Source organism: Hyla sarda, chromosome 3 (assembly GCF_029499605.1).
Source record: "Hyla sarda isolate aHylSar1 chromosome 3, aHylSar1.hap1, whole genome shotgun sequence".
NCBI lineage: Eukaryota > Metazoa > Chordata > Amphibia > Anura > Hylidae > Hyla > Hyla sarda.
In genome coordinates this window covers 62,088,720-62,106,655 of record NC_079191.1, presented here as the reverse complement: position 1 = coordinate 62,106,655, position 17,936 = coordinate 62,088,720, and positions in this window count along the sequence as shown.

Here is a 17,936-nt window from a genome sequence, read left to right as displayed (position 1 = left end):
GGTCATCCCAAAGGTATTGGTGGCCTTCTCTTGAAAAGGATGTCTCGGACTTCGTCCAAGCCTATATGATTTGTGCCCGAGATAAGTCGCCTGGAATGAGACCTGCAGGCCTCCTCTTACCTCTTCCTGTTACAGAGATTCCCTGGTCTCATATCGCTATGGACTTTGTTACTGATCTTCCCACCTCCCATGGCAACTCCGTTATTTGGGTCGTGGTAGACCGCTTCTCCAAGATGGCTCACTTTGTGCCCCTGCCCGGTCTTCCCTCTGCACCCGTGTTGGCCAAACAGTTCTTTCAACACATCTTCCGCCTCCATGGCCTCCCTAAACATATTGTCTCTGATCATGGTGTGCAGTTTGTCTCCAAGTTCTGGAGAGCCCTATGTGGTCTGCTCGGGATCAAGTTGGACTTTTCCTCTTCATACCATCCACAGTCTAACGGCCAAGTGGAACGGGTGAACCAAATTTTGGGGAACTATCTGCGTCACTTTGTATCCTCACGCCATGACGATTGGGCGGATCTACTTCCATGGGCGGAGTTCTCCTACAACTACAAACAATCTTCTGCTTCCAACAAGTCTCCTTTCTTTGTAGTTTTTGGCCATCATCCTCTTCCTCCTCTGCCACGATATCCCACTCCTTCTTCCGTGCCTGCCGTTAACACTCTGGTACAGGATTTTTCCTCCATCTGGCGAGAGACTCACGCTGCCCTCCTCATGTCTTCCTCCCGTATGAAACTTCAAGCAGACAAGAAACGCAGAGCTCCTCCGGATTTCCGCCCAGGCGACAAAGTATGGCTGTCCTCCAAGTACATTCGTTTTAGGGTCCCGAGTTACAAATTGGGTCCACGCCATATCAGCTGCCAGAGAGGTCGAGTTGCTACTGGAGGATACGACCTGGTGGTTACCGCCTCATTAAGTCCATCGCCTCTCTGGTCAAGAGGATCCACTACCAGTCCTGCCGGTACGTGACAACCTCTCATTCTTAACCGCTTTTCCCCCAAGGTCACCGCTCCTGCTCCTGTCACTGGGTCCTCTGACGTCTTCTCGGTAAAAGAAATCCTCGCCTCCAAGGTCGTCAGAGGTAAAAAAAAAAAAATTGTTGACTGGGAGAATTGTGGCCCCGAAGAGAGGTCTTGGGAGCCTGATGACAATATCTTCAACAAGGAGCTCATCCATAGGTTCCTGGGCTCCAAAAAGAGGGAGAGACCTAAGGGGGGGGTACTGTAACACTGAGCGCTCCGGGTCCCGCGGCTTCCCCGGAGCGCTCACGGTGTTCGGCTTGTAGCAGCGCTCTGGTCACTGTCCCTGACCGGGAGCGCTGTCCCCCTGCCTGCGGCGGGGATGCAATCCGCTTGGTGGGCTGTCCCCACCCGCAGGTCGCATCCCAAGTGACTTACCAGTCGGATCCTGCTGTGTCTTCCTCTAATTGTGTCTTCCACTAATTGGTGCCTGGCCCAATTAAGTTAAATGCATAAATACTCACTTCCTTTTCCTCCCCTTGCCGGATCTTGTTACCTTGTGCCAGAGAAAGCGTTTCTTGTGTCCCTTTGCCTGTGTATCCAGACCCTTTGCCGTTGCCCCTGACTACGAAACGTTGCTGCCTGCCTTGACCTTCTGCTATGTCTGACCTCGCCTTGCCTTGTCCCTGTGTACCACGCCTGTCTCAGCTGTCAGTGAGGTTGAGTCGCTATCGGGTGGAATGACCTGGGGGTTACCTGCCGCAGCGAGTCCATCCCGCTTTGCGGCGGGCTCTGGTGAAAACCAGTAACCTCTTAGATTCCGTTCCCCTGGTATGGCCCACGCCATCGCCTCACTGACACAGGGGATCCACTTCTGAGTCCTTCCTGCATACCAGTCCGGGTCCTGACACCTGGCTACCCTGTGGGAAGCCCATAAATTTGTAGTCATTGCACTGTTCTGGGATCCCGTCTCAAGAAGGATGCTTTGGCTCTCTCCCGGGATCTTAAGGCAGAGATTTGTAGATTAGAGGCATTGTTACTGTACTCGCCCTCCCTTTCAGTCTTGCGGAGGCTGGTGGCTGCCCAGGCTCATCTGTGGGCCTTAGCCCTCCATAAAGTGGAGCGTCTCATACTCAGCATCTTATACTAAGCAGTGGTTTTATGAATGTGGTAATAAGGTCCACACTATGTTGGCTCGGCACCTCCATTACCGTGCTGCTGCCCAGTCTCCCTCGGCTCTCAGGAACTCTTCTGGCACTCTTCACTATCACCCGGATGATGTCTCCCTTCTCTCTATTCCCTCCCCTCTCAACTCCAGTCTGACCTGGTGGAGTGTGATCTCTCCTTTCTGTGGGCCTGTGACCTGCCATTCCTGTCAGCTACTGATGGAGCCTCCTTAAATGCTCCAATCACCTTGCAGGAGCTTCAGGAGGTGGTTCAGTCCCTTCCTTCAGGGCGCTCTCCTGAGCCAGATGGGTTCACTTATCTCTACTATTGGACGTTTGCTTCTCAACTTCTTCCTGGATGGGTGAGAGGTCCTGCAGTCGTTTTTATATTCCCTGATCACTCTCATTCCTAAACTGGACAAGGATCCTCATGATTGTTCAAGCTATCGGACTATCGCTCTCCTTAATGCTGATTTAAAGGTGTTTGCCAAGGTTTTTGCTTACTGTCTGTGCTGTTTTCTTCCCTCCCTTATCCATAAGCACCAGGTGGGTTTCATCCCCAGTCGTCAGGGTGCGGACAACACTAGGAGAGTGGTGGGTCTAATAGACTTGGTCAATCGGCGCTCGGAGCAGGCTTTGGTGCGGAAAAGGCCTTAAATAGGCTAGGTTGCGCTGAGGGGCCTCTACTCCTGCACTACTGCCACTATCAAACTTCCTCATGTCACTTCCTCTAGCTTTCCTCTTTATAATGGCACTCGACAGGGGTGTCCGCTGTCTCCCCTGATTTTTGCTCTTTGTATTGAGCTTCTGGCTGCTCTAATCCGGGAGACCTGGATATCTCGGGTTTGTAGCTGCATGATTTCAAAAGCTCTCTTTTTGCGGATGATGCTCTTCTTACTCTGACCCATCCCCTGACATCCCTTCCTAATCTCTACAGGGTCCTGCATTCCTATGGGGCGGTCTCGGGCTATAAGGTGAACCTATCTAAGACATGGGCAATGCCCTTTAATCTCCAGGTGTTTCTCTCCACTCTTCTTCGGGCTGATTACTTCTTTAAGTGGTCTCCCTTTGCTGTTAAAGGGGTACTCCTGCTCAGTGTTTGGAACAAACTGTTCCAAACGCTGGAGCCGGTGTAGGGAGCTTGTGATGTCATAGCCCCACCCCACATGACATCACGCTCCCCCCCCTCAATCCAAGTCTATGGGAGGGGGCGTGACAGCCGTATTGCCCCCTCCCATAGACTTGCATTGAGGGGGCGGGGCGTGACATCATGAGGGGGAGGGGCTATGACATCACGAGCTCCCGGCATCAGCTCCAGCATTCGGAACAGTTTGTTCCAAACGCTGAGCAGCGGAGGACCCAGCCAATTTTCACTGTAGGACCCGTCCACTTTATGAACATCTGACCACTTTCAATTTAACCATTAATAACTCTGGGATGCTTGTACCTTTCATTCTGATTCCGAGACAGTTTTTTCGTGACATATTCTACTTTATGTTAGTGGCAAAATTTTGTCAATACTTGCATCGTTTCTTGGTGAAAAATTCCAAAATTTATAAGGAAAATGAATATTCCAAATAAATGATATATTGATTCACATATACAACATATCTACTTTATGATTGCATCATAAAGTTGACATGTTTTTACTTTTGGAAGACATCAGAGAGCTTCAAAGTATAGCAGCAATGTTCCAATTTTTCACAAAATTTTCAAAATCGAAATTTTTCAGGGACCAGTTCTGTTTTGAAGTAGATTTGAAGGGCCTTCTTATTAGAAATACCCCACAAATGACCCAAAACTTCACCCCTCAAAGTATTCAAAATGACATTAAAAAGGTTTGTTAACCCTTTAGGTGTTTCACAGGAATAGCAGCAAATTGAAGGAGAAAATTCAAAATCTTCATTTTTTACACTGGCATGTTTTTGTAGACCCAGTTTTAGAATTTTTACAAGGGGTAAAAGGAGAGAAATCTTCCTAAAATGTGTAACCCAATTTCTCGCGAGTAAAGAAATACCTCATTTGTGTATGTTCAGTGTTCGGCGAGTGCACTAGAGGGCTTAGAAGGGAAGGAGCGACAATGGGATTTTGGAGAGTGAGTTTTTCTGAAATGGTTTTTGTGGGGCATGTCGCATTTAAGAAGCCCCTATGGTGCCAGAACAGCAAATAAAACACATGGCATACTAGTTTGGAAACTACACCCCTCAAGGCATGTAACAAGGGGTCCAGTGAGCCTTAACACACCACAGGTGTTTCACGGCTTTTTGTTAAAGTTGGATGTGTTAACGATTTTTTTTTTCACTAAAATGCTAGTTTTCCCCCAAATTTTTAATTTTTACAAGGGATAATAGGACAAAATAACCCCCAAAATGTGTAACCCCATCTCTTCTGAGTATGGAAATACCCCATGTGTGGACGTCAAGTGCTCTGCTGACGCACTACAATGCTCAGAAGAGAAGGAGTCACATTTGGCATTTGAAAAGCGAATTTAGCTGAAATGGTTTTTGGAGGGCATGTAGCATTTAGGAAGCCCCTATGGTGCCAGGACAGCAAAAAAAAAAAAAAAAAACACATGGCATGCTATTTTGGAAACTACATCCCTCAAGGAATGCAACAAGGGGTACGGTGAGCCTAAACACTTCACAGGTGTTTGACGACTTTTTGTTAAAGTCGGATGTGTCAATAAAAATTTTTTTTTATTTTCACTAAAATGCTGGTTTTTCCCCCAAATTTTACATTTTTACAAGGGGTAATAGGAGAAAATGACCCTCAAAATGTATAACCCCATTTCTTCTGAGTATGAAAATACCCAATGTGTGGATGTCAAGTGCTATGCTGGTGCACTACAATGCTCAGAAGAGGAGGAGCGCCATATAGCTTTTAGAGAATTTGGTTGGAATAGAAGCTGGGGGCCATGTGCGTTTACAAAGCCCCCGGTGGGGCAAGAACAGTGGAACCCCCCCACATGTGACCCCATTTTTGCAAACTACACCCCTCACATAATTTAATAAGGAGTGCAGTGAGTATTTACACCCCACTGGCGTTTGACAGATCTGGGGAACAGTGGGATGTGCAAATGAAAAATTTAATTTTTCATTTTCACGGACCACTGTTCCAAAAATCTGTCAGACACCTGTGGGGCGTAAATGCTCACTGTACCCCTTATTACATTACGTGTGGGATTTAATTTCCAAAATGGGGTCACATGTGAGAGCCAGAACAATGGACCAGAGCCAGAACAATGGACCCCTCCCCCCCCCTTCCATTGTTCTGGCTCTATGGGGGCTTTGTAAACACACGTGTCCTTCAATTCCAGACAAATGCTAATGGCGCTCCTTCTCTTCTGAGCATTGTAGTGCACCAGCAGAGCACTTTACATCCACATATGGGGTATGTTCTTACTCAGAAGAGATGGGGTTACAAATTTTGGTGGGCTTTTTATCCTATTTTTCCTTGTGAAAATGAAAAATTTTGGGTAACACCAGCATTTTAGTGAAACAAAATTTTATTTTATTTTTTTTCCATCCAACTTTGAAGAATTTTCATTAAACACCTGTGGGGTGTTTAGGCTCACTATACCCCTTGTTACGTTCCCTGAAGGGTGTAGTTTCCAAAATGGGGTATTTCTTTTTTTGCGTTTATGGCAGAACCACTCTAAAATCAGCCACCCCTGTGCAAATCACCAATTTAGGCTTCAAATGTACATAGTGTGCTCTCACTCCTGAGCCTTGTTGTGCACCCGCAGAGCATTTTACGCCCACATCTGGGGTATTTCCGTACTCAGGAAAAATTGTGTTACAATTTTTATTTTTTTTCCTTTTAACACTTGTGATAATAAAAAGTATGGGGCAACACCAGCATGTCAGTGGAATTTTTATTTCTTTTTTTACACTAACAGGCTGGCGCATTACAATGCTCAGGCGCACTACACCGATGGGTAAGTGGATCTTCGGCGCCCGGTCCCCTTTGGTTCCCCGTTCTGCCCAGCCTATTGTGGGTAGCCCAACTTTTCCTTTTCATAAGGGGTTAAAGGAGAAAAAGCCCCCCAAAATTTGTAGTGCAATTTCTCCCAAGTACGGAAATACCCCATATGTGGCCCTAAACTGTTTCCTTGAAATACGGCAGGGCTCCGAAGTGAGAGAGCGCCATGCGCATTTGAGGACTAAATTAGGGATTGCATAGGGGTGGGTATTCTACACCAGTGATTCCCAAACAGGGTGCCTCCAGCTGTTGCTAAACGCCCATAATGCCTGGACAGTCAGTGGCTGTCCAGAAATGCTGGGAGTTGTTGTTTTGCAACAGCTGGAGGCTCCGTTTTGGAAACACTGATGTACAATAAGTTTTTCATTTTTATTGGGGGGGGGGCAGTGTAAGGGGGTGTATATGTAGTGTTTTCCCTTTATTATGTGTTAGTGTATTGTAGTGTTTTTAGGGTACGTTCGCACTGGCAAAGGTTTACATTGAGCTTCCCGGGGACTGAAATTCCCATGGGCGTACAGGTACGCCCTGGGTCCTTAAGACCCAGGTACAGAAGGCGTATCCATACACCCTGGGTCCTGTACGGGTTAAGTATCTAAGTGTCCTCCTTACCCCTTGATAGTCTTCCTTTTATTCCACTAACTTCCCTCCTTTGTTCAGTGCCCTTAGGACGTTAATTATTTTGTTAATTAGGACGTTATATTTCATTTTTTTGTCCGTATTGCAGCTGTTAAAATAATGGTCCTTCCCATGCTACTTTACATTTTTGAGACTTTATCGGTCTGGGTCCCGCTTGCTGCTCTCCGCTCCCTGTACTCAACCATTTTTAATTTTATTTGGGATGCCAAGCGGGACCGTTTGCTTATGTCCTAGTTGTTTGCCAAGTTTTTGTTACAGTGGGTCGTAAAAATAAAAAAATTTAATTCTGTTGTAACCCCTGATTTTTTATTTTTACAAGGGGTTAATGCAGAAAAAGCTCCATAAAATTTGTTACCTAATTTCTCTTGATTCTGGAAATACCCATATCTGGATGTAAGTCGGGGGCCATGTCGCCTTTACACAGCCCCCATGGTGCCAGAACAGTGGAAACTCCCCACAAGTCACCCCAGTTTGGAAACTGCACCCCTGCAATGAGCATTTACACCCCACTTGCATTTGACAGATTTTTGGAAGATTGCTTTGCGTCCACATATGGGGTATATCTGTACTTGGAAAAAATAGTGTTACAAATTTTGGGGGACTTTTTTCATTTTGCCTTTTATGAAAAAGAAAAGTTGGAGGCTGCACTAGTTGGGGGCAACACCAGCATGTTAGTGTAAACATTATTTTTTTTTTTTTTACACTAACATGCTGGTGTTGCCCCATACTTTTAATTTTCATAAGCAGTAAAAGAAGAAAAAGACTCCCAAAATTTGTAACACAATTTCTCTCAAGTACTGATATACCCCATATGTGGACGCAAAGCGTTCTGCGGGCACACAACAGGGCTCAGGAGTGAGAGAGCACCATGTTCATTTGAGGCCTAAATTAGTGATTTCCACATGGATCCTTGCAGAGGTTCTAAAATAAACGCAATAGAATAAACAACCACATGTGACCCCATTTTGGAAACCACACCCCTCAAGAAATGTAACAAGGGGTGCAGTGAGCATTTACACCACACTGGTGTTCAACAGATTTTTGGGAACAGTAGGCTGTGCATATGTAAATTACATTTTTGATACTACAGACCACTGTTCCAAAAATGTTTCAGACATCTGTGGGGTGTAAATGCTCACTTCACTCCTTGTAACATTCCATGAAGGGTTTAGTTTCCAAAATGGGGTCACATATGCTTTTTTTTTATTGTTTTTTTTTTTTTGCGCTTATGTCAGAAGCCACCCCTGAGCAAATCACCAATTTAGGCCTCAAATGTACGTTTGCTGTCTCCTGAGCCATGTTGTGCACCCACACAGGGACGTGCACAGACATTTTGAAGGGCAGCGGCTCAAGTAAAAAAAAGAGGGCACTTTTCATAAATTAAAAAACGTCTGCCAGACTTAATGGGCAAATGTGCTGCGGTCCAGGGACACAGTGGACTCCCGCCGGGCCTCCTCGACATTCCTATGCCCATAAAAGTTGGTGTTTTTGTAAAATCGAGTCAAGAACAGTTTCTATGAAGGTCTGCCATGTGTATATACACTTTGGCTGTGCTGTCAGTCTTATTTACAGAAAACATGTGACAGCTGCCCTATAATATACTGTATTATAGAGGAGATTTATACAAAACCTGTGCAGAGAAAGAGCGGTGCAGTCGCCCATAGCAACCAATCAGATCGTTTTTCAGAGGGCTTTTCCTCTGCAAAGGTTTTAATAAATCTCCCCCTATATGCCCCCACCTGAGCTCTATATGACAGAACCCATCACCAATCACCCAGCACCCATCACCAATCACCCAGCACCAATCACCCAGCACCCATCACCCATCCCCAATCACTCAGCACCCATCAACAATCACCCAGCACCCATTACCAATCACCCAGCACCCATCACCAATCACCCATCACCCAGCACCAATCAGCCAGCACCAATCACCCAGCACTCATCACCAATCACCCAGCACCCATCACCAATCACCCATCACCAATCACCCATCACCAATCACCCAGCACTCATCACCAATCACCCAGCACCCATCACCAATCACCCAGCACCAATCACCCAGCACCCATCACCAATCATCCAGCACCAATCACCCAGCACCCATCACCAATCACCCAGCACGCAGCACCAATCACCCAGCACCAATCACCCAGCACCAATCACCCAGCACCAATCACCCAGCACCCATCACCCAGCACCCATCCCCAATCACCCAGCACCCATCTTATGCAGGAATCTTCTCACAGCCCTGGTTCTTACACTGAAGAGATGGACACCACACTAATATATACTTACAGTCTACAATATACTAGAGTTGGCAAAAAAAGAATTTTAAATATACAAAGACGTCCAGGCATAGCACAGCATACAGGATGCAGGCAGGGAAGCTCCGCCTTCATTGCGCACAAGACTAACTTCGCATACTAGCAATGTGGGGCAATACCTAGAAAATGGAAAGACCAATTTTTGTATACTGCACTGTAACCTAGTGCATTGGGTTTAGTGCGAGTAAACAGCCTGTCAGTTTCCCTTTAATTATATACCTTACCCCCCTTAATGATCTATATACTGTGCCACCGTTCATCTATTAATTCCATATATACTGTGCCACCATTAATGAACTATATACTGTGCCACCATTAATGAACTATATACTGTGCCACCATTAATGAACTATATACTGTGCCACCATTCATCTATTAATTCCCTATATACTGTGCCACCATTAATGAACTATATACTGTGCCAGCATTAATGAACTATATACTGTGACACCATTAATGAATTATATACTTACTGTGCCACCATTCATCTAATAATTCCCTATATACTGTGCCACCATTAATGAACTATATACTGTGCCACCATTAATGAATTATATACTGTGCCACCATTCATCTATTAATTCCCTATATACTGTGCCACCATTAATGAACTATATACTGTGCCACCATTAATGAATTATATACTGTGCCACCATTCATCTATTAATTCCCTATATACTGTGCCACCATTAATGAACTATATACTGTGCCAGCATTAATGAACTATATACTGTGCCAGCATTAATGAACTATATACTGTGCCACCATTAATGAACTATATACTGTGCCACCATTAATGAACTGTATACTGTGCCAGCATTAATGAACTATATACTGTGCCAGCATTAATGAACTATATACTGTGCCAGCATTAATGAACTATATACTGTGCCACCATTAATGAACTATATACTGTGCCACCATTAATGAACTATATACTGTGCCACCATTAATGAACTATATTCTGTGCCACCATTAATGAACTATATACTGTGCCACCATTAATGAACTATATACTGTGCCACCATTAATGAACTATATACTGTGCCACCATTAATGAACTATATACTGTGCCACTATTATTTAACTATACTGTGCCTCCACTAAGGGTGCGTTCACACGTGCATATTTTCTGCTGCAGATCTGCTGCAGATTTGCTTTAGCAGATTTCTCTACCCATTGTCAATGGGAAGCAAAATCTGCAGCAGATCTGCAGCAAAAATAGGCACGTTTGAACGCACCCTAAGGATCTATACACAGTGCCAGCATACACAAAAAATATAATGTTCCAATATAATGAAATATATACTGTGCTTCCATAAATTCCCTATATACTGTGCTTACATTCCTCCAATAATTCCTTAATAATGTGCTTCATACAATAAATACAAGCACATAACATAAAGGCACATACATTACATAGGTCATATACACACATACAGTACATAGGTAATATACACACATACAGTACATAGGTAATATACACACATACAGTACATAGGTAATATACACACATACAAAGAGACACTGACACATACATATAGGTACAAATATACATTAAGAAACATAAATACACAGACACACATATAACATGGAATATATACTAAAAGATACAGCCAACAAGCACATCATACATACAGGTAGACACATACAATCACTCACAGATATATACACACATACATACATACACACACTCACATACATACACACATACAGATTCACTTGCTCATATACATACACACATACATAGATTCACTTGCTCATATATATACACACACACACATATACATACATACACACATACATAGATTCACTTGCTCATATACATATATATATAAAGACACACACATACATAGATAGATTCACTTGCTCACATTATATACACACACATATACATACCAGTGGCGTTGCGACCCGGGTGCGGGGGGTGCAGCCCTAACCTAATGGGGTGACACCAAGACGCTCCGCAGCACCCCCCTCCCCAGCTACACTGACACCCCCCTACTGTGCCCGACCGGCCTCCCATCCGTCAGCACCCCCCCGCCTTCACCTGCGCTGTGTGTGTGCGGTGCGCCCGTCCGTCAGCAACCCCCCCCCTTTCAGTGCGCCCGTCCGTCATCACACCACCCCCCTCACCTTCACCAGCACTGTGCCAGGCCTCCGCTCCCACGTCTGCGCCGGCCTGACGTCACACCGCATGGCCGCGCAGGGGGACGTCAGTTACGTCACTCGCAGATCGCCCAATGAGAAGGATCGCTGCGCTGGATGGGTGAGTGTGTGTGTCTGTCTCTCTGTCTGTCTGTCTCTATCTATGTTTGTGTGTGTGACTCTGTGTGTGTGTGTGACTGTGTGACTCTCTGAGTGTGTGTGTGTGTGTGACTGTGTGTGTGTGTTTGTGCGACTCTGTGTGTTTGTGTGACTGTGTGTGTGACTGTGTGTTTGTGTGACTCTCTGAGTGTGTGTGTGACTCTGTGTGTGTGTGTGTGACTGTGTTTGTGTGACTGTGTGTGTGACTCTGTGTGTGTGTCTGTCTGTGAGTGTGTGTGTCTCTGACTGTGTGTGTGTTTGTGTGTGTGTCTCTCTGTGTTGTATGTGTTTTTTTTTTGTGTGTGCGTGTGTGTGTGGGGGGGGGGGAGGCGGGGTTGAACCAGCGATCTAATGTGGGGAGACTTTGACCCATTGTGGGGAACCTGCAAGGGAACCTGCATCCTAATGTGGGGAAACTACTACCTAATGTGGGGAGTCTATTCTACCTAATGTGGGGAGTCTATTCTACCTAATGTGGGAAATCTGTGCTACCGAATGTGGGGAATCTATGCTACCTAATGTGGGGAAACTGCTACCTAATGTGGGGAATCTGTGCTACCAAATGTGTGGAAATTGCTACCTAATGTGGGGTAACTGGTACCTACCTTATGTGGGGGAACTGGTACCAAATGTGGGGAATCTATGCTGCCTAATGTGGTGAAAAGATGCTACCTAATGTGGGGAAACTGCTACCTACCTAATGTGGGGGAACTGCTGCCTACCTAATGCTCCCCCCCTGGCAGTAGCACCCTCATCATCCACCAGCAACACCCCCCCCCCCCCCAGCAGCACCTCCATCAGCAGATCCTGTCAGGAGGATGATCCTGCCGATGGATGATGGGGGTAATACTGCCAGGGGGGATGGCCAGTAGCACCCTCATCATCCTCCAGCAACACCCCCCCCCCAGTAGTAGCACCCCCATCATCCATTAGCAACACCACCAATACCCCCCTCCCGTGGTAATAGCATCAGCTAACGGATGTTGAGGGGTGTTACTGCGGTTGTGGTATTATATTCAGAGGGTGCACTGTATGGCAACGTTATATTCAGAGGGCGCAGTTTGTGGTAGTATTATATTCAGAGGGCGCAGTGGGTGGTAGTATTATATTCAGAGGGCGCAGTTTGTGGTAGTATTATATTCAGAGGGCGCAGTTTGTGGTAGTATTATTAGAGATGAGCGAACTTACAGTAAATTCGATTCGTCACGAACTTCTCGGCTCGGCATTTGATGACTTATCCTGCGTAAATTAGTTCAGCCTTCAGGTGCTCCAGTGGGCTGAAAAAGGTGGATACAGTCCTAGGAAAGAGTCTCCTAGGACTGTATCCACCTTTTCCAGCCCACCGGAGCACCTGAAAGCTGAACTAATTTATGCAGGAACTGCATCAACTGCCGAGCCGTGAAGTTTGTGATGAGTTGAATTTACTGTAGTTCGCTCATCTCTAAGTATTATATTCAGAGGGCGCAGGGGGTGGTAGTATTATATTCAGAGTGTACAGTATGTGTTGGTATTATATTCAGAGGGTACAGTATGTGGTAGTATTATATTCAGTGGGTACAGTGTGTGGCTGTATTATATTCAGGGGTACAGTATGTGGCAGATTTATATTCAGAGTGTACAGTATCTGTTGGCATTATATTCAGAATGTACAGTGTGTGGTAGTATTATATTCAGTGGGTATGGTGTATGGAAGGTTTATAATCAAAGAGTATAGTGTATAGTAGTATTATATTTAGAGGATACAGTGTCTGGCAGGTTTATAATAATAATAATTGTTTTCATATAGAGGATGAGAATGCGCTGACATAGTGAGGAGACGTCTGGGCGTCACATTCTACAGACAGAAGTTTTAGCTGGACCAGGCGGTATGTACCATCTGAATTAGATAAGGGACGACTATAGAGAAGACGTCACCTGTAGTCACTGATATCATTGTTCATTCTCCTCTCTATGTCCTATCAGACCTGTAGTCCCTTGTCAGTTCTACAGTTAGGTCAGTGAAACTACAACTCCCAGCATAACCTCACCACTGCTCAAAGGGGTACTCTACTGGAAAACATTTTTTTTAATCAACTGGTGCTACAAAGTTAAACAGATTTGTAAATTACTTCTATTTAAAAATCTTAATCCTTCCAGTACTTATTAGCTGCTGTATAAGCGATTCACAGGAAGTTATTTTCTTTTTTAATTTATTTTCTGTCTGACCACAGTGCTCTGTGCTGACACCTGTGTCCATGTCAAGAACTGTCCATAGTAGGAGAAAATCCCCATAGCAAACCTCTCCTGCTCTGGACAGTTCCTGACATGGACAGAGGTGTCAGCAAATAGCACTGTGGTCAGACTGGAAATAACTACACAACTTCCTGTGGAGCATACACCAGCTTATAAGTACTGTAAGTATTAAGATTTTAAATAGAAGTAATTTAAAAATCTGTTTAACTTTCTGGCACCAGTTTATATAAAAGTAAATGTTTTCCAGTGGAGTACCCCTTTAAGTAATTCTGGGAGCAGTATATTTAAATGATGAAAACTTCTTTAACCCTTTCCCATTCTGTGGCAACTGGTATATCTGATTATTATACTGGAATTTCTCACAATGCGCTACAACAGTGGTGTCTGTCACAACAGGCTAAAAACTTACTGGGGGGAGGAGGGAGGTATGGGGGTGACACCATTTTCTACCGCACCGGGTGACACCAACCCTAGCAACGCCACTGTATACATACATACATATACATAGATTCACTTGCTCATATATATATATACACATATACATAGATTCACTTGCTCATATATAAATATATATATATATATATATATACACACACACATACACACACATACATACACACACATACATACATACACATATACATAGATTCACTTGCTCACACATATAGGCACATACATAGAGATAGACACACACACAAACACACATATATATGCACCTCACACTGACATACAGTCACTCACATATATACACAGTCACTTACACTAAGGCCCCAGCCATCCCTCTCTGCACAGGCACATACATAGAGATACACACAAACATACACAGAGATACATAGAGATACACACACACACTGACATACAATCACTCACATATACACACACACACTTAGACACAATCACTCACATATATTTACAGTCACTTACAGTAAGGGCTGCATAGACTGAATTTTGTGTCTGGACATGCAGTGGGCGGGGCTTCTCTCTGCCTCCGCTGCTCCTGTCTCCTCCGTGTGGAGAGAAGCAGAGAAATGGCAGATAATGACAGGGTGAGTGGCGCCCCTTGCTGCAGGGAGGGCAGAGCACCCTCCATTAAACCACATACAAATCTCCCCAGCAATGGATCCTTTTTACTTCACCTGTCACCCTGCAGCTCTTTTTGTGAGGGCACTAGAGGGGCAGGTAGGAAAAGAGCAGGGGCTCCAGCCCCCTTTCACTCCTATGTGTGCACGTCCCTGCACCCACACATTGCTTTGTGTCCACATATGGAGTCAGGGGTGGACTGACAACACTTGGGGCCCCCAGACCAAAAAAAGGAAGGGCCCACTGCCTCCTCAGTCTTCTACCACGTCCCTTTTCCACCCAAATCTCCAACATAATAAACTAAAATGTATTTATGTAAGAAACACTTTAACGTAGGCAAATTTCCATGACCAATAATACTGGTATACAAGGAGTAAATATATACCACTGATCTGCAGCGTCCTCTTTCCTTTTCTTCTCTGTCTGGATCAGACCACCATGTCAATCTCTTACCATCTGCAGGGCAAACATGTCAGACTCTACATTTTTTCAGTGTCCACCCATCTATAGGCCCACAAACTGTAATAATCCCCTTCAGGTAGATAGGTAGCCACGTAAATAAGTAACTAGGTAGGCGGATCAGGAATCCAGATATGTAGGTAGGTGACTAGCCAGGTAGGTAGGTAGGGGGCTAGCAAGGTAGTTAGGCAGCCATGTATGAAGGCCAGACATGTACATAGTTAGGTAGCCAGGTATGTAGTTAGTTAGATAGCCCGGTATGTAGGTAAGTATTTAGGCATACATATAAAGTTAGGTAGCCCCCCCCCCCTTCCCAGTTGGTATAAACAACAGAATTACCCCCCCCTCTTCCTTGTAGGTATAGGCAGCAGAGTTAACCCTCCTTCCCTGTAGGCATAAGCGGTAGAGTTAACCCCCCTTCCCCATAGGTTTAGGTAGCAGAGTTAACCCTCCCCCCTGTAGGTATAGGAACAGAGTAGACCCCTCCCCCTTTTCCCATAGGTATAGGCAGCAGTTAACCCCCCCCCTTTCCTCATAGGTATAGGCAGCAGTTCACCCCCCCCCCCCCCCGCTTTCCACATAGGTATAGGTAGCAGTTAACCCCTCTTTCCCCATAGGTATTGGCAGAAGTTCATTCGCCCCCCCCCCTTTCCCCATAAGTATAAGCAGCAGTTAACACCCCCCATTTCCCCATGGGTATAGGCAGCAGTTAAACTCCCCACCCCTTTCCCCATATCGTTAAGCCCCCTAACCCTTTGCCCATATAGGCAGCAATTAAACCCCCACCCTTTCCCCTACGATGGTTAAGAAAAAATGATGCTCACCTGATATCCCACGCAGCGATCTCCTCAGCAGCAGGGCCCATGTCTTCTCTCCTTCACAGTGCAGGCACCGATGAGTGACGTCATCGGCGCCTGCACTGCATGTTGCATGGGGGGGGGCGGAGGTCACGTCTCCTCCATGTGTAGGCCGCAGATACGGCTCGCACAGAGGAGATGCAATCTGTTGTATGTGCGTGCACCGCACATACAGGTGTGGTGGCCCAGTACGGGAGGTGTTTCTCCAGGTGTCCCCAGGTCCCCCTGCATTAGTTTCTCAATGGTAAATATGTTGTACTGTATAAAATGTGTTATGGCCTTAAGAGTTATACCATGTGATATGCCATGTGCTTGTTACCCAGGAGGTACCAGTTACCAGGTGATTCCAGGGGTGACCTATGGGCTCCCTGCTAGTCTCCCCCATATAAGCCCTGGGTGGAGCTAGCCTCTCTCTCTTTGAGCTCTGCTCTTCTGCTAAGCTGAGGTCCACTGCAGTCGTGCCTAGTGTGTGTGTCCAGAGGGTTGGTAACCTCAAAGTCAAGTCCTGCAGCCACCATCAAGTCAAGTAAGCTAAAGTTACAGCTTTATGAGTCAAGTCAAGTCAGTCCCTGTCATTTGTCAATTCAGCGTGGTTTGCATTTAATTGTCCAGTCCTACTACGAGTCCTAGCAAGCCCTTAAGGTCTCTGCGTCACTGGTCAACTCCTTGTGCCGTGGCTGAACTGTATAGACTTTACCAACTGTCTACCCTCAGTAAAGCTACCGTTGTCAGTAACTTGGCGTCGGAGTCTTTATTGCCCCCGTGCCTAGCCCAGGATCTAGCAGTATACCTTCGGTTGGTTTTAGGCTAAACCACGCACTGGCATCATGAATACAAGGGGTTAATGCCATCTGCCCCTAGGGTAACAACATCTGCCCTCATCACACCCCGCTACCACACAGGAGAAAGCAGCGCTGTCTGCCGCGATGAGTGTCCCGGATCCTTAGTAGCGGCGGCCCCTTTAGCCGGCCGGAAAATGAAAGGTATTGGGGAACACCAGCATGTGAGTGTAAAAAGTGAATTTCTCTTACACTAACATGCTGGTGTAGCCCCCAACTTTTCTTTTTCATAAGGAGTAAAAGTAGCAAAACTCCTCCAAAATTTGTAACACAGATTTTCCTGAGTATGTAAATACCCATATGTGGCCCTAAACTGATGCTTTGAAATACGACAGGACTCCGGAAAGAGCTCCATGCGCATTTTAGGCATAAATTAGGGATTTGCATAGGAGTGGACTCCTATGCAACCATTGTGCTTGCCTCTTCCACTAAAAGTACCCTACAGCAGTGTTTCCCAAACAGGATGCCTCCAGCTGTTGCAACACTACAACTCCCAGCATGTTTGGACAGTCAATGGCAGTTCGGCCACGCTGTGGAGTTGTTGATTTGCAATAGCTGGAGGCTGCATTTAGTAAACAGCGCCGTACGAGCTGTTATTAATTTTTATTGGGGGTTGGGTCGGGAGGCAATGATGCAAAGGTGTGTGTCTATGTAGTGTTTTACTCTTTATTTTTGTGTTAGTGTAGTGTAGGTGTTTTTTCTGTACGTACACACAGTCGGGTTTACAACAAGTTTTCCGCTACAAGTTTGATCCACGGCAAATTTCTCACAACTCAAACTCGGAACTGGGAACTTACGGCACTGATCTCTTTTTTTTCCAGGCCATTGGGTCACCAGAGATCCGAATGGCCTGGAAATGTCATATGGAAGGTCACAGTTTAGAGACAACTGCACAGTGGTCACCAAACTGTGGCCCTCCAGATGTTGCAAAACTACAACTTTCAGCATCCCCAGACAGCCAACCCCATGTTTCCTGCTGTGAGTTTGAAGAGGAGCAGGCTCTCTGTGCCAAATTTTTGGCAGCAAATTTCCGCTGATGAAAATCCACCTCAACCCCTATTTTATAATGCAGATCTGTCACAAATATGCAG